Source organism: Alexandromys fortis, unplaced genomic scaffold, assembly GCF_014885135.2.
Source record: "Alexandromys fortis isolate MF-2015 unplaced genomic scaffold, M_Fortis_MF-2015_v1.1 scaffold_45, whole genome shotgun sequence".
Lineage (NCBI taxonomy): Eukaryota > Metazoa > Chordata > Mammalia > Rodentia > Cricetidae > Alexandromys > Alexandromys fortis.
In genome coordinates this window covers 9,068,422-9,090,175 of record NW_026067926.1, presented here as the reverse complement: position 1 = coordinate 9,090,175, position 21,754 = coordinate 9,068,422, and the positions used below count along the sequence as shown (strand labels likewise).

At 44.2% G+C, this 21,754-nt stretch overlaps 1 protein-coding gene across 1 annotated transcript in view; it reads left to right on the top strand.

Annotated features, from left to right (window-relative positions):
* Window positions 1-2,057: 2,057 nt before the first annotated feature.
* Window positions 2,058-21,754, top strand: part of Nucb2 (nucleobindin 2) — a 35,776-nt gene continuing 16,079 nt past the window's right edge. Inside the window, exons 1-2 of the mRNA XM_050143259.1 lie at window positions 2,058-2,182; window positions 7,824-7,988. The gene's annotated coding sequence lies outside the window, so the exon portion shown is untranslated. The remainder of the gene's footprint in view (window positions 2,183-7,823; window positions 7,989-21,754) is intronic.

Here is a 21,754-nt window from a genome sequence, read left to right as displayed (position 1 = left end):
ACACTGATTCTTTTGCCTCAGTCTCTCAAGTGCTTGGATTACAGACAAGAACCACCACTCCAGGCCACTGTTCATCCTGCTTTTCTTGTCTTCTTTCCATCACCCCAGAAAAGTGTCACATCTCAGTCACCACACTCCATTATCGTCTTCCTTTTATTACATCATGGGGTGCATCTCATCTCGTTTGCCAGGTTTTGCCGCTCCCCATTGGATTTCCATGAATCACCCAGACAGCACCACAGCTTCTAAGGTCTGTCCTTAGAAAAGCTACAGCGGTGGAGCTTTTGTTCCTGGTTCAGACAGTGTCTGTTCGTATGCTAGACAACAGTTAGTAGTTCCTGCCTTCATGTGTTTACAGTCTAGTATTTGTTTTTCTTTCATATGACGGTCTTACACAGCTTAAGCTAGCCTTGAATTCCTGATCCCCTTGCTTCTTTCTACCAAGTGCTAGTGCTGAAGGCGTGGACCACCATGGCTATCAAGTCTAGTACTTTCCACAGTGTTGGGATGTAAAATCAGCTCATACTAATGACACCTAGGATGTAGGTAGTATTTCTCATATGTTTTCCAAGTAGAAATGTAGTGTCCCTACACCATAACTTTCTATCTTCCTCAAGTATCATTATGTTCAACCTGTTCATTTCCTTATATAGGTCTCTGCTATTAACCCTTTCCTGGAAGCAGAGTCCACCCCCCCCCCCAAACCAGACATGTATCCCTCAAAACACAAAAGGAGCCTAACCTTGGGATATTAGTCTAAGTGAATGCATGAGAAGTGCTTAAGAGTTAAAATCTACAGCTGAGTGTGGTCTTAGTCACCAACCCAAGAATGGCAGTTACTGGCTGTGCCAGCCTCGTCTCTATTGGTTGGCTATGCTGTAAGAGGGAGGTGTGTGTGTGTGTGTGTGTGTGTGTGTTACTGTCCCCATTTTGCACAAAAGGAAATAGAAGCACAGTGCTTTCGTACCTTGCCCCAAATGATGGGTTAGAAGCAAGCTGAATGTTGCAAGAGAGGAAGTCTGCGCCCTTATGGTGCCTGCAGCCATGAACCTATGTTGCATCGGGCTAACAGTGGCTTCCACTGAGGTTTGCCTTCCTCTGTATCTGTGGGTTCTATACTTGTAGGTTCAGTCCACTGTAGACTGGGGTCATCTACTGCATTAGAGAGACAGAGACAGAGACAGAGACAGAGACAGAGACAGACAGACAGACAGACAGACACAGAACACTAAGCATCAGTTGTCTGTCTGCTTCCTGCCTGGGATGCCTTGTGACCAGTTGCCTCTGCTGCCGTACTGAAGCGCACCTTTAAACTGCCGGCCAAAATAAACCCTGCTTTCCTTAATTGCTTTTGTTTGCTTTTCACTACAGTCAGGAGACCGGTGGTACACAACCTAGGGACATGTCTTTAAGGTGAAAAAAAAAAAAAAATGAAAGATCAGTAAGGTGTAAGTAACTGGCACCCAAGCTTCAAAACCAGCCCAAGGCTCTCAAGGCTTTTCTAAACCTCCAACTATGTTCATCTAAGAGCCCACGGTTAAAATGAGATGAGGATGTCTCTGCTCCATGGAGCAGAGAGTAGAGAAAGCTGCATCTGAAGATGTGCGTAAGATAAAAATGAGGTAGATGCAATTAAGCCACAGTGACTCAAGGCCCAGGATAATAAGGGTGGGGTACGGTTAAAAACCTTTCTGAGTCCCTCCAAGAAAGAGGCTCTGAACCCGTAAGAGGACGGGCACTTTTTTATTCACCACTCGGGGAGCTGCAGGCACAGGCCACACACCAAGAGCCTGACTATCCCTCAGATTTTGTGGGAGATCCCCAGGCAGCACCTCACTGCCTAAGTCCCGCTCCACAAGCCAGTCCAGGACAGCAAGTGAGGGAAGAGGCGCGGCCTCCTCGCCTGCGTCGGAGAGCGCCACGTCCCTCTTGGCTAGGTCTTCCCCAAGCTCCTTCGCGTAGGCTCGTCCCTGGACCAATTCACCAATGGGCGTCCTTCGTGATCCGGGGCCGGACCAATTAGCGACCGTCGGGGGCGGAGGCAGTCACCATGGCAACCAGGAGGCGGGCGCGCAGGAGGCCGTGGAATAGAGCGCGGCGGAGGGCCGTGGGCTGGGAAAGACCGGTGTGCGCGCGGCGGGCATCAGTCGCCTTAGCCTCGCGCGGAGACCCTGCCGAGAAGGTCAGTGGCGCGGAGCTGGGTGCAAATCCCGACCTCGGGGGAGGCTGGGCGGCTCCCGGGAGAGAGGACGCAGGTCCTCGCTTGCCCTGCTCAGTCTGTGAGCTTAGAGGGCCGAGTTGGGGGCGGGCAGGACTGGGGAGGGTCTCCTAGCTGTAGCCCCAAGCGCCGGGTTCTCTCCACTGCTCCTTTTGCTGCGGGGTACCTGGGCTTTCTTCGGGGTCGGTGGCACCAGCTGGCGGGGTAGGTGTTGGACTCAGACTGGGGCGGGGTCGGTGGGCGAGTGGGATGCCCACTGGGTGAGTGCTCTGGACCCATCAATTCCGTGTAGATGCTCCGCATCACCAGTGCCGCGGAGCTAAGGTAGGCCCAGGAACAGCTCTTCCCAGGAGTATGTGAAGCCAGCATCTCTGCCACTAAGGAGAAAGTTCATGCCGTCTGTAGTATCGTTTGCCCCAAAGTGACAAATCAAGCGAAAGAGGAGCCCTTTCGATTTAGGGGAAGAGAAAGATGATACTTTCTTGTTGCACCTGCTGAATGTTAACTCAGTGGGCTGATGTGGTTATTGTGGTTGATGAAGGCAGCGGTCTTACATGGCAATTATTTTGCAAGATCAGAAAGGGGTGGAGGGAGAGAGAACGAAAATGAAGAGGACCCCATGTTCTGTTGATTTATACCTTTCATACTGGTTAATGTACCTCGTACACAAACTGAATGCTATTATCCAAGTTTCTTACTTAAGGCTCTGCTAAGTTTGTGGATGAATAATATAAATACCCCCTTCCCCCAAAAAACATACCCTGATTTTAACAAAAGGCAGGAAGCTGTGACTCACACAATTCCAGCTATTAGAGGAGCCCGAGGCAGGAGGATCTTCTGAGCACCGATCTTAGGAAATTGATACTAGCATGAGGAGCAAGCAGTTCACACACACACACACACACACACACACACACACACACACACACGGTTTAAATGAAATTGTTATAGTACGTTATGTTTGATTGTGGGATTTTCCTATAGGAAAGCTTTAAATGTTGAGTGATAGCCCTAAAGATGACTGTCTAAAAGTCAAGTGGCACCGGGTTTATAAGCATTTGTTCCAGATAGCCTTTGGCTATTTGAATTGCTTCTTAAGGTCTTCCCTGTTTGCTTTTGTTAAGTATCTGGACGCTAGTAATACGCAGATTATTTTATCTTTCCTTCTTAGAGATTGCATCAGGAGTTTTCCTCATTTAAACTGTGATATAGTTTTATAAAACTCAAGCAAATTCAGCAAATAATAAACGAATGTTCCAACACATGTTCCTTGGTTAACACAATTAATAATGTAGAATATTAAAATCATGGAAATATATAATTACAAATGAAATCTCAGTGTCACTCTAGTTATTAGGTAAGCACAGAAACTCTCCAACATCTCATTTGTCTGGTGTGGGTCAAAAATTCCTTTCCGAGAGCCATTTAGGTGGCTCAGCAGATAAAGGCTTTTGAGGCAAGCCTGATGACCTTCTGTGTTTGATCCTTGTGGTCCATATGGTAGAAGGAGAGCACCAACTCCTGCAAGTTGTCCTCTGACTTTGCCACAAACATCATAAATAAATTTTAAAAAACTCCTCTCTGTGTCCTTGTGGGTTTACAGATGCTGTTTTTAGGCTCTTCTGATTTTACCCACCACCCCGTGGTGTTTACTTTTCTCTGTTCTCCCCAGGTACTTCATAGTGTGTGTGTGTGTGTGTGTGTGTGTGTGTAGACCAGAGGTGCCTTTCAGTTCCTCTATCACTTTCTACCTTATGTTTTGAGACCTGGACCTCACCTATGTGGCCTGACTAGCTGGCCAAGGAGTTCCGGGGATCTTCCTGTCTCTTCCCTAGTGCTGGATTATAGGCACGCAGCCTGCCTGGCTCCTTATGTGGGTGGTTGAGATCCACTCAGGTAGGTCCTATGCTTACGTGGCAAACAGTTTACTGACGGCCATCTCCTTAACCCCTACGCCCCCAACTGCCGTTTCTCCAACCCTCACACAATTTGTATAGTCTTTCAGAATACTTTTTGTTTGTTTGTTTTAGACAGGATAGACTCAGACCCTCCATGTAGCTCAGGTTGGCCTGGGCCTCGCGGCAATCCTTCAGTCTCAGCCTCCTGCGTGCTGGGGTTATTGATGTGCACCACCAAGCCCAGCTTTCAGCCTGCTTTGTGCCAAGTTGGTTTGTCTTCCCTAAATAGAATTGGAAATGAAATCCCAGGAAGGCAGTTAGGGCACTTCAAATCGTGGTTATTAATTATGGGCATTTGTTCCAGTGTCTTTGTTTTGGGGTGTGTTTTGTATGTCTCTGCAGCCAAATGGTAGAATAATAAATGTTAAAATAGTGTCCTGTTGTCTAAGGACCCTTTAGTGGCTGGTGTCTGCAAAAATGTTTCTTTGAGTATTTGGGAGCTGGAAGGATCAAGTGCCAGTTTTTTTATTTTTATTTTTTAACATATATTGAAGGGGCTGGCAAGATGCATCTGAGGGTAAAGGTGCTTGCTGCCAGGCCTGATGATTTGAGTTCAATCCCCATCACCATGGCAAGGTGGAAGAAGAGAACCGACTCCTCCAGGTTGTCCTCTGACTTCTGTTTGAATGTCATGGACTTTGTATCCATATACATGAAGTAAATAAATAAATAATAAATAAGTAAAAATAAAGAAAGAATTCTTAAAAATGATAATATGTGGGCTGGATAGCTGGCTCAGCAGTTGAGAATGCTAACTTTTCCAGAGGCTCTGTATTGGGTTCTCAGTACCCATGCCCAGCAGTTCACAACCACCTGTAACTCCAGTGCAGCAGATCTGACACCCTTTTCTGGCCTCTTTAGGCACAGGTTCACGTGCATGCATGTGTGTGCACACACACACACGAATAAAAGTTTAAAAAATTAAAATGGGTTGAAAATAATTTATATTTTATTAATAAAATTTGATAAATTTAATCTTATTTAGTTTTTTAAAAGGCATGTTTTATGTAGCCCAGGCTGTCCTGGCACTCAGTATGTAGCCCAGGTTGGCCTCACACTTAAGGCAGTCCTCCTGAATTCTGGGATTACAGGTTGTAGCCATCTTGCCCAGCTTCATTCAGTTTTATGGTTAGGAAAGTCAAGGCTCAGAAACCCAAGTCACAGACTAAGGATCCATCTCGGGAGAGAGCTCTTGCTTTAGCATCCATTCTATCCCTGGGCAGGAGTGGGGAAAGTGCAAATAACTGGCAAACCAATGAATGAGGCTGGGGTTCAACAAGCTGTTTCTTTCTTTGTTTTTAACATGCTGTGCTGTGATGTGGGATTTCCCTCTGTATGCTCATCAGTGTTGTATTGAAGTCATGTACAAAATTTACCCTGCATATTCGCCTAAACAGATATCTGTTACTAAAATAGGAAGAGGCTTGATTTGCTTCTTTTCTTTGCAAACTTCGTAGAAAGATTTAGACATGTGTATCTTGTATGTAGTAGGGTTTCAGAAAAGGCTTTGAGTCTTTGGAATGCACTGGTTTTGATCTCTGTGGCAGGGAGAGATGGCTCAGTGGTTAAGTGCACTTGCTGCTCTTGCAAGAACCCACACCTGCTCACAATTGCCTAACTTCCATTTCAGAGGCTCTGACAACCCCTTCTGGCTTCCACAGGCACCTGCATGCATATTGTGCACATAAAGAGAAATAGGCACATGCACATAAAATAGAATAACAACAACAACAGACCTGTGACAAACTGGGTCAAGCTAATTAAAATATTTTAATGTTTATTTTGTATGTGTACCATGTCAGAGGACAACTTTCAGAAGTCAGTTCTCTTCTTCTACCACTTGGGTTCTGAGACTTAGATGTGTTGAGCTTGGTGACAAGTGCCTTTACCCTCTAGCCTTCTTACCATCTCCAAGCTAATTGTTTTAAGGTAGTGGTAAGTATAAAGAAATACTTAAAATTAAGAATTTGCTAATTCTTCCATGACAATCCCCCATTTCTTCTTTTTTGCTTTGTTTTGTTTTGTTTTGTTTGTCTGGTTTGGGGCAGATTTGGGATGGGAGGAGATGGACAGAAACAGAATGCATTATGTGAAAACCTCAAAGAAATATAAGTTAAAAAAGAAGAATTCGTTACTTTTTAATTTTTTTTTTTTGAGACAGTCTCATTTTTGCCCAGACCGGCCTCAGACTCACTAGATAGCCAAAGATGGCCTTGATTCTCCTGTTTTCTCCTTCCAGCTGGATCAACAGGAGAGTAGCACCATACCTGACTTCCCAGCTAGAGATTTAACAGAACAGTTGCTCTTGGGGCTGGAGAGATGGATTGAGATTAAGAGTCCTCGTTGCTCTTTTAGGGGACCTGGGTTTTTGTCACCATGGTAACTCACAACTGCCTATAACTCCAGTTCTGTCCTCCAGGACTACCAGGTGGCACACATGTATGTTACATGCAGGAACTCACACATATACATAGAATAAAAACAAATATGTTTAAAAAGAAAACAAAGAAAAAGTTACCCTGTGTCTTGGTCAGTGTTCTATTTCTGTCACGAGACACTAGGACTGTGGTGACTCCTGCAAAGGAAAGCATTTAATTGGGGCTGGCTTACAGATCCAGAGGTTTAGTCCTCTGTCATCATGGTATAGAGTGTGGTGGTGTGCAGGCAGATGGTGCTGTGGAAGGAGCTGAGAGTTCTACATCTGGATCCACAGGCAGCAGCAAGAGAGAGCTGTTGGGCCTGGCTTAGCTTAGTTTTTTTTTTTTTATTAATTTATATATTTATTAAAGATTTCTGTCTCTTCCCCACCGCCGCCTCCCATATCCCTCCCCCTCCCCTAGCCAAGTCCCCCTCCCCCCTCCCTCTCAGCCCAAAGAGCAATCAGGGTTCCCTGCCCTGTGGGAAGTCCAAGGACCACCCACCTCCATCCAGGTCTAGTAAGGTGAGCATCTAGGCAGTTTGGATGCTCACCTTATTAGCTTAGGTTTTTGAAACCTCAAAGCTTACCCCCATTGACACACTTCCTCCAACAAGGCCACACCACCTAATCCTTTCAAAGAGTGCCCCTCCCTAAGCATTTAAATACATGGCAGCCATTCTCTGTGTCATGAAGTCTATGCCGTATAGTTTATGTCTATGGTGAGAAAAACTAATGCTCTTATCTTGAGTTCTGGCCAGTGTCGCGCTGCTTAGGCATTGTAAATAGAATCTGTTTGTTCTGGCCTTTGACTGTTTATTTTACCAGTAAACTGACAGGTAATAAAAACGTGATACTTCTCTCTTTCTTTTCCCTGCCTCCCTTCCTCCCTTCCTCCCTCCCTCCCTTCCTTTTTTCCTTCCTTCCCTCTTTTTATTTATTTATTTATTTATTTTTCCCATTTTCCAAGACAGAATCTCTCTTCATAGCCGTGGCTATCCTGGAACTCACTCTGTAGACCAGGCTGGCCCCAAATTTACAGAGCTCCTCCTGCCTCTGCCTCCAGTGCTAGGATTAAAGGCATAGGCTCCCTTGCCCTGCTAATTTAATACCTTTCTTTCCTACTAATTGTATACTATGTATATAATAGCAGGCATTCTTGTGTACTGTTCCTACTGAATAAGGATAAGTTTATAATTCATTGTTATATTTAATCTCTCTCTCCATTTAGAATCCAAGAGTCAGTTTTCCAAGAGAAAAACATTGGACAAGGAGCTAAGACCTGTTCTCCACAGACTTAATATTGTATAGGTCATCTTACCACTTGAGATCTCAGTGGCCTCATCTGTGAAAAAAAGAAAAAAAGAGAAAGCTAAAACCCCCAGCCTGTCTGAAGGTAAGTGTTTGGTTAAGAACTGTCTTTGTGAGAAACAAAAACAACTACCGCTACCAACGAGAATAAAGCACAGGGAAGAACATGGAACAGATGTAGTGGAAGCCTGATGTTGATGGTGGTGGTGGTAGTGGTGGTGTACAACCCAACACTCGGGAGGCAGAGGCAGGTGGATCTCTGTGAGGTTGAGACCAGTCTGGTCTACAAAGTGAGTTCCAGGACAGCCAGGACTACACAGAGAAACCCTGTCTCAAAAAACCAAAAATAAATAAAACAAAAACAAAAACAACCCCCCCAAACAATAACAAAAACAACAAACAACAATAAAACAAAATAACCCAGAAATAACCCAGACACAGTGGTGGCTTAAACACACACAATTTATTTTCTTGTTTAAAAGAACTTTCTTTATGGGGGGGAGATGCAGAGAGGAAGTAAAGACAGAGTTTCACTGTGTAGCCCAGGCTGGCCTTGAGCTGGCAGCAATTCTCCTGCCGTAGCCTTCTGTGTGATGGGATTACAAGTATTCAGCACCACATCTGGCTTAAAGTCATTCTTCTTTTTAAAAATGAAATTAATTTAGTGTGTGTGTGTGGGGGGGGTGCATGTACGTGTGTGTACTCATATATGTGTTCCCATGAGTGTCCCCAGAAGCCAGAGGAATCTGATCCCCATTGTGAACCACCCAACATAGGTACTGAGAATGGAACTTAGGTCAAGAGTAGTGTGTTCCCTTAAGCACTAAGTCATCTCTCCTTTTTTTTTTTTTTTAAATTTATTTATTTATTATGTACACAGTGTTCAGTCTCCATGCAGGTGCCAGAAGAGGGCACCAGATCTCATTATAGATGGCTGTGAGCCACCATGTGATTGCTGGGAATTGAACTCAGGACCTCTGGAAGAGCAGGCAATGCTCTTAACCACTGAACCATCTCTCTAGTCTATAAAATAATTGTTTTTAAATTTAAATTTTATTTTATGTGCATGTGTGTTTTGTCTGCATTCATGTCTGTGCGCCATGTATGTGCCTAGTGTCCCAGAGATTGGAGTAGGGTGTCATATCCCTGGAACTGTAGTTACAGGGGGTTCTGAACAGCTGTATAGATGCTGGGAGCTGAACTTAGGTACTCTGGAAGAGTAGCCAGTGCTCTTCGGGCTGAACCATCTCTCTAGCCCCTAAAAATCTCCCTCTCTCTCTTTTTTAAAGATTTATTTATTTATTAGGTATACAGTATTCTTGGTATTCTGTCTGCAGGCCAGAAGAGGGCACCAGATCTCATTACAGATGGTTGTGAGCCACCATGTGGTTGCTGGGAATTGAACTCAGGACCTCTGGAAGAGCAGGCACTGCTCTTAACCACTGAACCATCTCTCTAGCCCCTAAAATATCTCTTGAAGTCATAGTTCAGAATAGGCAGAGTGACTTCATAAAGTAGTCTGAGAGACCTAATCTCCTAGTTCTTGATCTATTGCCCCTAAGTTTCCCATAGTTCTCAAAATCAAAGATGGCTGCCAGACCTCCACTGTCACAGTGGGGTTCCAGGCAGCAGGAGAAAGACAAAGAAAAATGCATTCTGTCTCTTTGGAGACTCTCTCAACTGAAAGCTCAGGCTTGAAAGAAGCATAGCTGGATATGTGACTACCTTCGATAAAGTGGGGTTTGTACCACTGAGAAAGAAGGAAAGACTTGGATATCAGTGGGGACCAGGAGTTTCTGCCTCAGGTAGGGGGGCTTCCTCCTCTCGCCTCTGAGCTTGGGGCCTTGGCAGTGATGTCAATGATGGGTGCAGACCTCCGGCCTGACTACTGCCTAGAGAAAGAAATAGTGTGTTCATTATATTACCTTTCTGTTATTTTCTTGGGTTACTGGCTTTTCCTTCTAACTCTTTTTTTTTGAGACAGAATCTTGCTATTTGAGACAGCTCTGGCTGGTCTGGAACTTAAAATACAGCCAGGGTGTTGAACGAACCTGCCTCTGGTGTTGTGATTCCCGGCCTACGTCCGGGTGCTTGGCTCTGTTTTTCTTTCATTTTGTGATTCATGACAGAGGCACCTCTCTCTTGTTTGGAGGTTCGTTCTGGTTATTTAAAAACAACCACCCATACACGCTCAGTGGATTTCTGTTGTGCAACTGATGGCTGTGTAGATGTGAGCTGACATTTATCCAGCTGCAGGCAGTTACCTAAGCCAGACACTAGGATGATAGAGACCTTTTTCCAAGGGTGTCACCTGACCCGTCATCAAAAGCGACTGTGATAAGTGTGTCCCCTCTTGGTGTATTTGCATTCAGGATGGTCACAAAGCACACTTGCTTGCCTGCTTTGCTGGTTGAAAGGAGCTGATTGTTTAAAGTCACTTAGCTTTTAACCCGTCGATGAAATTTTTTTTCACTACTGGCCCTTGCATAATTTAAGTATACCATTTTGGGGGGCAGCATTAGAGTTGAAACCAGGACCTCACAATGCTCCTCAAATCCTCTCTACATATACCTAGCCTCAAGACATGCCAATATTCTTTTTCTAAAGCTTTCTTGTAAACATTTACATACACCCTATTCTGTCATTTAAATGGTTCAGATGGCCAGGTGTCGTGGGACACAGCTGCAATCCTAGAACTTTGGAGGTAGGTAGAGGCTGGAGGATAGGAGTTGGAGGCTAGCCTGGGGTACGAGGTTCAGTTGTCATTGTTTTGGTGTAAAAAAGTGAATTGAAATGAACAACCTTGAGAAAATGAAACAGCAGTTCAGGGAATTTAAGTGAGGAAGGATCTAAAGAGTCATTCAGGAGTTTAGTGTTTATAGGCAGGAGATAAAGAGAGATTAAGATTTTATGTCTATGAAGTGTGTTTACATTTTTACAAGCTCTTGTACATTTCCTCTTAATACTTGGGCATGGCCAGGTATGGTGTTAACAACTTCCGAGCGGCCTCGAACTCACTGTGGAACTGAAAATGACCTTAAACTTCTGACCCTTCAACTTCTTCCTCTCTATTGCTGGGATTGCAGGCAGGAGCCACCATTGCCTAGTTTTGTGCAGTCCCGGAACTCTTAAGCTAGCTCTCTCCCATCTGCAGTGTTTGGAGCTTCCTCGTTGGATTTAAAAGGCGTTTGACATTTGAGTCATCAGACTGTGTCTATCCCTGAATACCACTTTAATATCTCAGCTTTCCGTCCGCTTTGGTGGTTTGACATGGTCTTACTCTGTAGTCCAGGCTAGCCTCACACTTGCTACCATCCCTAAGTCTTAGCCTACTACATGCTGGGCTCTCAGCTTAGTTTAAAAAAATTCTTTTTTTCAGGGCTTGAAAGATGGCTTGGCAGTTAAGAGCACTGGCTGCTCTTCCAGTGGACCTGGGTTCGAGCCCCACCACCCACGTGGTGTCTCACAATCAGCTGTAACTGCAGTCCCAGGGGATCAGACACCCTCTTCTGGCCTCCATGTGTACTACATATACACGGTGCATAGACATACATGCAGGCAAAACACCCACATTTACAAAACTCAATGAATAAATAAATAGAATTTGCCAATTTTTTCATTAACAGAAAAATGGCTGTTTTGTGTATTTTTTTTTTTTTTTTTGGTTTTTCGAGAAAGGGTTTCTCTGTAGCTTTGGAGCCTGTCCTGGAACTAGCTCTGTAGACCAGGCTGGTCTCCAACTCACAGAGATCCGCCTGCCTCTGCCTCCTGAGTGCTGGGATTAAAGGCGTGCGCCACCACCGCCCGGCTTGTGTATTGTTTTTAAAGTAACTTTCCCCACTCTAAATTGCTTATTGAACCAACTGCCTTTCTTACTATATTAAAGGCTTCCACAGTGAGGAGGCATCTGTCCTCTTTATCTTTGCTTTCTGTTGTAATATCTGATGTGGGTACTTAACACATAAACATTTGTTTGAAGAAAACACACTTCAACCTTAAAGAAGAGCAAAAGAGAGGATTAAGGGAGGGAAAAAAATTAAAAGAAAAAAATGAAGGAAGGAAAAAGATTCATAAAGACAGGGGCAGGGCTAAGAAGATGACTCAATGGATAAGAAGGCTTGGTGTGCAAGCATGAGGATCTGAGTTCAAATCCCCAGAACTCAGGTAAAAGCTCGGCAGGATCTCTTATGTACTTGTAGCCCCAGCGCTTTGGCCTGTATGTGAACACATGCCACCACTCAGTATTCTCTCTCTGTCTCTCTGTCTCTCTTTCACACACACACACACACACACACACACACACACACACACACACACACACCCCACAGTTTATACTTACTGGATGACTGCTTGACTACTTGAGTGATTTCACAGCTAAGAAATCTGGCTCTGTGTGTGACTCAGAGCCTTGACTTGTTTTTTCTGGACTTGGAACTTGGGAGGTTTGTCTTGGGTTTACTGGATCCCTAGGGGAAGGCTCTGATTCCTGGACTCATGTTTTTCATGTTGTCTTATCATGGGGCTGGGGATGTACTCATTTGTCAAGCGTTTGCCCAGCATGCACCAAGCCCCCGGTTCAGCTGCCAGCACCTTATGAACTGGCTGCGGAGATGCACGCCTGTAGTCCTAACCCTCAGGAGATGAAGGCAGGAAGATCAGGAGTTTAAGTTCATTCTTGGCTATATAGTAAGTTCAAGGCAATCTGAAAAAAAAAAAGTCACATCATACTGCATCCTACTAGACTTGGTGGCTCCTGCCTGTGAGCTCAGCACTGGGAAGGGGGAGGCAGGAGTGCTTTGAATCTGAGGCCAGCCTGGACTGTACAGGGAGTTGAATGGACTTTAGGTTGTTCTGCCCTTAGAGAGTTTAGTGTCAGCCTGTAATGTTTGGCTCCATCTGCTGGTCAGCAGTTGGCACATTGTCTTCTTCGAGGTCTGTGTTGGAAGCTGAGGAATGACAAAGGAAAGATGGCCACGCCTACTGACCTGGTCAGGGGAGGAGACTGGGTTACCCCTCCCTTCCCTCAGCTCTCCCGGGAGACATTCATACATTTCCCAGTTGACGGAAGTCTGTAAATGGATCTGTCACTTTTGACGTTATGTTGGTGTTTCAGGAGATTTTTCTGTCGTTTCTTTTCCACCTAATGGATGTGGACACTTTCCATTTCTTTTTTTTTATTTTTTTTAATTTTTTTTTGGTTTTTTTTCGAGACAGGGTTTCTCTGTGGTTTTGGAGCCTGTCCTGGAACTAGCTCTTGTAGACCAGGCTGGTCTCGAACTCACAGAGATCCGCCTGCCTCTGCCTCCCAAGTGCTGGGATTAAAGGCGTGCGCCACCACCGCCCGGCTTACCGAGTCTTTATTAAGGACCTAAGCAATGTTTAAGTTAATTGTTCTAGTTATATCTAGAATGAGCACGAAAAGATTAAAATCTAATGGGGGATATGTTTTAAGTAGCTTTTTTTCTTTCTTCCTTTTTTTTTTGTTGTCATTGTCATTGGTTTTTATTATTTATCTACTTTTTGAGATAGGATGTCCAGGAACTTGCTCTGTAAATTAAGCTGGCCTCAGAATCAGAGAGATCCTCCTGCCTCGGCCTCCAGAGTGCTGGGATTAAAGGTGTGCGCCACCACTGCCCGGCGAGAATGGTTCATTGATCAGAAGGAAGTAGGCAGGACTGTTGTGATGGCTCAGCAGGTGAAGGCGCTCTGCCAGGCCTGAGGACCAGAGTTCCGTTCATCGACCCAGGTGGTGGAAGGAGCGAACCAGCTTCTGCGGGTTATCTCTGATCTCCACATGAAATAAGAAATGAGAGGCAGTGAATATTAAAAGGCAAAGTAGATAGAAAATCCTAAAGGAGATGGTAGATTTCACATTTGGGATTCCTGTGTTTCATTGATAGGATGGACTCATGGCTGTATGACATGTAGAAAAATAATGCTGCCGATGAAAACAGGGGCAGCCATACAAGCCGTATCATGCACAGTTCCATTTTGCTTACTGAAAGCTTTTAAAGATTAATTTAGACATACAGATTTTGTGTAGCATTTATAAAAAGATGTATTTATTTTCCTTTTATGTATGACTGTTTAGCCTGCATGTCTGTATATGACATGCATGCAGTGTCCAAGGAGGCCAGAGAGGGTGTCAGATCCCTGGGCACTGGAGTTACCAGCAGTTGTGATTCTCCTGTTTGTGTGCTGGGCCTTGAACCTTGGCCCTCTGGACGAGCAGCCAGTGCTCTTAACTGCTGCACCATCTCCCCAGTCCTGTGTTTTCTTGTCAGGCCCCATTACCTGGACGTTTCTTCTAATCCTATAACTTCGATTTCACATGCTTTGGTGCTGGAACTTTCTTGGTGTGACCATAAGCTGGCAGACTGCTTTCAGCTGTGTGTTCTTCCCCAAACTCTTTAAACGGTTTGTTAACCGAAAGCACTGACAGCTGTCAGCTGTGGAAGAACACCGCCAATCTGTGCTCTTTCCCAGGCGTCTCGTTCCTTAACTGCTCGCTCACATGATGTCAGAACGCTTCAGGAGCTAAGCTAACATGCTCGGCAGGTTGGGTCAGGTTCTTCAGCGTTCAGCCCAGATTTAGCCACTCTTCCTTAGCTGTGTTACTGCCTCTCCCACAAGAGCACACTGTAACAACTTTGGGAGACTGCCCTGTGATTTCAGACGTAATGTATCAGTGCCTTTGGCCAGCTATTTTTCTGATTGTCCTTCAGTGGAGTGCTCTAAAAACCGTTCACGGACTGGAGATGCAGTTTAGTGGGTAGAGAGCCTACTTGGATACAAGAAGCCCTGAGTTCATCCCAGCCTGTGGACCCACTGGATTCAGTGTTCTCGAAAAGAGGCTTGCACCGTAGATATATTCACAGTTGTCGCTGAAATATCTTGTATGGGATGACAAAATGAGCATTCCAATAAACAAGTCTGCAGGAACCGAAGGGAATGGCCTGGGACGTGGCTCAGTTTGCAGTGTGCTTGCCTAGTGTTCTCAAAGCCTTGGGGTCAATCCCCACTACTGCATAAACTGAGCATGTCAGTGTCCATCTATAGTCTCAGCACTCCGGAAGGTAGAAGCAGGAGGATCAGAAGTTCAAAGTCATTCTTGGTTGTTTACATCAGCTTACCCAAAAACAGACAAGCAATAAATAAACAAACGTTTTAAAATGTTTTTAAAATTTATGTATACTGATGTATACTTGTAATCTCAACATTTAGGAGGCTGAGGCAGGAGGGTCACCGTGAGTTCGATGCCAGCCTGAGCTATATAAAAAGCAAAAGCCCGTTCTCCCATGCCGGTCTCTTTCTCACTTCAGTGTTACTACTTCGAGCCGTGTGAGAGAGCGTCAGAAGTCTGTCAGTGTCTCTCCTTGACTGAAATCAGCTTTTGTCCCTCGCCCTGCGGTTCTGGGATCAAGCCCTTTGCCGGACACGTGCTGGATAAACACTCTACCCCCGAGTTCTGTTCTCAGCCACATTGCTGGAAGTTGTGAAACATCTGCTCCGTGTTAGGGGGGCACTGCTGACAGTTTGACATTTGCCCTAGTGGTGGGCACATCTGTCACATCAGCCAGTACCTGGGAAAACACTCTCGGGCCTGTAGTCAGTTTCTGCTGCCCTCGGCTGTGCTCAGGCTTCTCGTGGGGAACTCTGTTGTGTCTCACAATGTAGGGTAACACGACTTTGTGTTCTAGCTTCCTGCCCAGCGTCTGGTAAAGCAGTTAGTACCCACAAATGAGAAGGTCAGGCTGTTCCTCTCACAGCCGTGTTTGCCTCACCCAGCCGCTTCATTTCCTCTGCTTATGGAAGAATACTTGAATGCCAGACTATAACGCTTTTTTTTTTCCCTTGGTAGGCCTGGAGATTGAGTTTAGGGCTCTGTGTGTGCCAGGCAAGCACTCCACCATGGAACTGTGCCTGCAGCCTCTTGTCTGTGGTCCAGGATGGCCTTAAACCCTCTCAAGTCCTTCTGCCTCAGCCTTCTGAGTGCTATGGTCGCAGGCATGGAGCACTGAGCAGACCAGCAAGACATAGCAATAATGTGAAAAGTCTGAGGTCATGCCAGTAAGAAAGCCTGCAACAAAGCGTATGACGTCCAGGCAGTAAAGCCCGTGTGGCTGTTACCACCTGGACAATCAGTTTTTTCAATTAACTGAAAGGCAGTCCCTGATTTCTAAGTTATTAAGCTAAAGAATCATGTATTAAGTTGATAAGTACAGAATCAGTAATCTGAGTAAATTTAAACAGGACATATTTGAATTAGAAGGCAGATGGGGCTGGAGAGATGGCTCAGTGGTTAAGAACGCTTGTTGCTCTTGCAGAGGAACCGGGTTTGGTTCCCAGAACCCACATGGCAGCTCACAATTGTCTGTAACTCCAGTTCCAGGGTATCCAGCTCCCTCTTCTGAGCTCTCCTCAGGCGCTACATGGATGTGGTGCATAGCTATACATGCAGGCAAAAACACTCATAAAATAAATAAATCTGGAAGAAAATTAAAAAAAAAAAGAAGGCTAAGATTGTACTCGCATAACGGAGGCAAGAACTTCCTCCTAACAGCTGTCCTGCGACCTTCACACGTTCATGGTGGTACATGCGCACACACAGACAAAATAAATAAATAACAACAACAGGGGCAGAGGTTGTCAGCTGTACATAACAGTGTGTGTGTGTGTGTGTGTGTACACGCCTATCTTATCATATTAGCACACAAATAGGAAATGGAACTGGCTTAGCAGTGCTGGTTTCAAGTAAAATTGGCCTAAGGTAAATTGAGACACAAAGTCACTCAAATAGTAAAAGGCTAGAAGATCTTAAATTTATATAACCTCATGCTTAAATAAAAATTAAAAGAATTGTCAAGACAATTATGAAGAAAGCAGATCATGTTTTTTTTTCCTGTTAGTGACAGAACAAAAGATGAAATTGCTAAGAATATAAAATTTAGACAATACAAAATTATAAAGCATGGCTAGTATAGATGCCAAGCATGGGTTACAAATTTTATCTTTTCTTCACATTAAAAACATTTAGCTGGAATTTTTTTTGCAGTATCCCTTTTGTAAAATTGAAAAATGAGGCCTAGAGGGAGGGCTCAGCCGTTAAAGGCTAAGCTCACAACCAAAAATATAAGAGTTCAGTTCCCAGCACCCATGGCTGTACCTCCAGGTACCAATAAAAAAAATTGAAAAATGATTTTATATCATGTAATTTACACACACACATACACAGAGGCACATACACGGGCACACATGCACACAGACACACACACATAGACATACACCCACACACCATCTCACTGTGTAGCTCAGACTGATCTGGAGTTCACTGTGTAGTCCAGACTGACCTCAAGCTAACAGGTTTTCTGCTTTAGCCTCCAGAAACTGGGCTACAGCATATATCCCCATACTGAGCTACAATCTATCTCGATTTAAAGTGTTCAGTTGACTGCTGTTTAGTACACTCTGATGTTGTACAGCTGTCCCCTCGATCTGCCTTAACAGATTTTCCTTCCACTAAATAAATTCTTTCCCCAGTAGCCTTTACTTCTGCTTCCCTCTCCCATGCCCTCATCCCTGAGCAGTGATAATTTCCTTCTCTCGGGATTTTCCTATTGGAGGCATTTTACCTGGACTGACCTGTATAATGTATGTCCCTTTTGCTCTTGATTGTATTTATCATTGTATTTGCTTTTTAAAACCACAGATATCTCCTTAAAAATCTCAATCTTTGACTTTTCAAAATTACTAAAGAGCAAAATAGCCACTAGTTTTAAATAGCATATCATGATGAATTGTCTGAGCCGTGTAAAACTAAAACGGGACCCAGAATGATTGAATGTAGGCCCATCATCTTCTCAGCCTAAGCATTGCTCTTGTCCACCCAAAGCAAGCCAGGAGTTAGGGCAGAGCCTCTGTTTCCAGAGTGTGGCATTTTCTTGGATTTACCTCTTTTCCAGTTGTCTCTCTATAGGAACTTCCTTTGGTAGTCGTCCTATGCTGTTCTTGTGGTTGGCTTTTGTGTACGAGCACTGGTACCCAGGCCTCTTGCTTTACCAGTATAATGTTAGGCTTGCTCCATAAGCCCTGTTCAAGTAGAGGTTTAATTTAAAGGTTTTTGTAAATTGTTGAACCTAGTAGTTTTATATAGTTGGTTTGAGTACAGCAGTTTTATTTTTTTTAAATATTTATTTATTTATTATGCATACAATATTCTGTCTGTGTGTATGTCTGCAGGCCAGAAGAGGGCACCAGACCTAATTACAGATGGCTGTGAGCCACCATGTGGTTGCTGGGAATTGAACTCAGGACCTTTGGAAGAGCAGGCAATGCTCTTAACCAATGAGCCATCTCTCCAGCCCCCAGCAGTTTTATTGGTATTTCTGATTAGGTGCCAGAAAAGACCTTTGCTTTATCCACTTAACAATAGCCCGAGAGGCCAGCTCTTCAAAGCCACCTCAAGAGTTTGTGGAAGAAGTCCACAGCGAAGCAAAACTGAGATTAAAAGTTCTCTATCTGAGGGATTATGGAATAAATTCACACATGTGCTGTCCGAGTCATGTTCTTTATTCTTCTGTCTATTTTCTGTCTTCTTATTTTCTTCTGTGTTCTAATTCTTTCTAGTTCTCCTTGTTTCAATTCTCTGTTCCAGTTGCCCCTGCTTCTCTGTTCACCTAGCTTAAATACATTTTTTTCTTCAGGAGGCTTAAGGTGAAAAGATAAAAAAAATTGTATGAGCTACATCTCATTGTCATAGCACATTTCTTGGGTGAATGATAAGGATCCGAGCCACTTACCATGGCAACACAAGGTTTCAAGGTTCCAGGTGTAAGACTGTGACCAGAGGCTGGGTCACAGTGCCCAGGTGAGACAGGCTACAGAGAGATCTGCACAGAGAGTCGGGTCTTACCAGTCAGACTTGGCAAGCGAAGAATTGATCCGATTCTTTTAGCTTGCTTTGTGCTAATAAACCTTGGTAGACATCTGCCAATCTGATGTTGTGCATATCTGTAAAGTTTTTAACTTATGATCCATATACAGAAACATTTAGTCTAGTTTGAACTTGCTCTGAGTGAAAATGAGCTAATTGTATGTAGCTTGTCTTAGATTGGGGGGAAATGGTTGTTTCCTTGTGTTTGTCTAATTAAGAGGAACAAGGCAGGCTTTTAAGTGTCTTACAGTCCTTGTTGGACAATAGCTCTAGTTATGAAACATATCCTAGTATACTCTCTATATATTAAAGTTATAGTGCTTAATGAGAAGTCATCTTCCTGACCACCCAGGGATATATGTGCCATAAGATTGAGATGCAATCATGAGATTACATGTACTATGGTGCAGGTATTGGGGAGACACCATAGCTACTTTTGCCCATGTGAAGTTACAGACAGGAGCAATGGTTTCCTGAATCAGTGGTCCCGTAGGCCTTGCCTGGATGGGCTTCTCCATCAGAGAATCACTCCTCTGGTGGGTTGACATCTGGACATTAGTTGTCACCTGCTGCAACTCCCACAGCCTCTGACACCCACTAATTTGATAGTGGGATTTATAAACTTAAAGAATACTGAGGTTGAACTGGATGTGGTGGTCCAGGCCTGTAAAAGGCAGGAGAATCAAGAATTCAAGGTTATCCTTGGTTACACAGAAAGTTGAGACAAGCCTGGTCCACATGACCCTTATCTCAATAAAGGACCTATAGTAAGGTCTAGAGAAATCCCCCAAGTTAGAGAAGTTCCGTGGCTGGTTTGTGATGACACAGCTACCTACAGGTGTGTCACAGCTAGCACTGGAGTGTAGACCTAAGGGGCAGTGGGGAGATGTCTTAGTTGGCAGAGTGTTCATTGTGCAAGAATGAGGATTTGAGTTTGACTCCCAGAACCTACATAAAAAGCCAGGCTTGGTGGCAAATGCTTGTAATCACAGCAAAGGGGCAGTGAAGACAAGTAGATCCCTAGCCAGCCCCCTAAGTCTACCTAGCAAGCTCCAGGCCCCAATGAGAAACCTTCTCTTGGAAAACAAGGTGGGCAGCTTGTGAAGTCTCTGGCCACCACGTGCACACACCCCATCTACATACAAAAATGGAAACAAAGAATATAGACCTAAATTTGATTATGCCCTACTGTTAGGTATTAATTTCTATTACTACATTTGGCTCAGTAGGCTACACCTCCCCTAGTGCAGGGGATGAAACCCAGGGCCTTGTGCATATTTGGCAAGTGCTCTATTGCTCAGTTACACCCCCAGTCCCCAAACTACCTTGAAGACAAACATTCTAAACAGTAGAGCAGATGAAGGCGAAGTGATGAAGGGCAGTGGTTTCTATTGCTTCAGAGTTAGCTGTAGGGCTAGATAAAAGAGATTGTGGGGCCCTTCCCAGGTCTCTGGTTTACAGGGTCTGCATAGGACTGGGAATTTGCATTTCTTCCAAGGAGCTGCTCACAGGTAGCCTGCCAATTGGGCATCAGTCACTTCGGGTCTCAGCCCTGCTCTGTGACTTCTGTGTACCGTTTCTGCTTCCTGTACGTCTTTCTCCATGCTTTGCATGTCCTTAGCATTATTCTTGATCTGACCCCTAACATAAGCCTTCATGTAGTGTCAGATAGTGGTCGTTTCTGATCCTTGCATGTCCTTAGCATTATTCTTGATCTGACCCCTAACATAAGCCTTCATGTAGTGTCAGATAGTGGTCGTTTCTGATCCTTGCATGTCCTTAGCATTATTCTTGATCTGACCCCTAACATAAGCCTTCATGTAGTGTCAGATAGTGGTCGTTTCTGATCCTTGCATGTCCTTAGCATTATTCTTGATCTGACCCCTAACATAAGCCTTCATGTAGTGTCAGATAGTGGTCGTTTCTGATCCTTGCAGGAGACTTTCATAACTATGAATAGTTATGAAAATGGAATAAAACTTGAACTACAGTATTCAAAATATTTGAAACCTTTTACTCTTTTGTTTTAGCCTCTGACCTCCTATTTGTGAGAGTTGAGCGTAATAATCACCACACTACAGAAACCTCTTCAGCGTCCTGCCTAATAGACACACACCTTTTTGTTATTGTCTTTTTGAAACAGTCTCTTCTATATAGTCTGATTGGCCTGGAACTTGGTATGTAGATTAGGCTAGCCACAAACTTGCTGCAATCCTCCTGCCTCTACTTCTTGAGTTCTTTGATTACAGGGGTGTGCCATCACACTTGGCCTATTTGGTATTTTATTGACCTATTTATTTGAAAGCAGATATTGGCTGTTTATGGTTTTGTTTTGTTTTGAGACAAGGTTTCTCTATATAGCCCTGACTGTCCTGGAACTCTCTTAGACCAGGCTGGCCTCAAACTTACATTTGCCTCCTGAGTGTTAGTGTTAAAGGCATGCCCCATCATTGCCTGGATGTTTTTTGTGTTTGTTTTTGTTTTTTTTTAGATTCATTCATTCATTCTCTGAGTGTGCATATGCATCGGACATATGTGGCGGCCAGAAGACAGCTTTCAGTGCTTAGTTCTCTCCTGCCCATCAATATGGGTCCCAGGAACCAGACTCAGGCTGTCAGTCTTGCTAGTAAATGCCTTTACCCACTGGGCCATCTTGCCAGCCTGGCTGGTTTTCCACTTTTTAAAAAAAATTGTTGTTTGTTTATTTTTAATACTTATATATTTTATCTTTGTCTGTCTGTACATTTGCATGCCGTACTGACAGAGGCCAGAAGAGGGCACCAAATCCTCTGGAACTGGAGCTGCAGGTGACTGTGAGCTGTTAGATGTCTCTGAACATCGCAAATGCTTTCGACTGCTGACCAGCTCTGCAGCCCTTTGCTTTATTTGCTTTTAAAGATTTATTTTTGATTTTATGT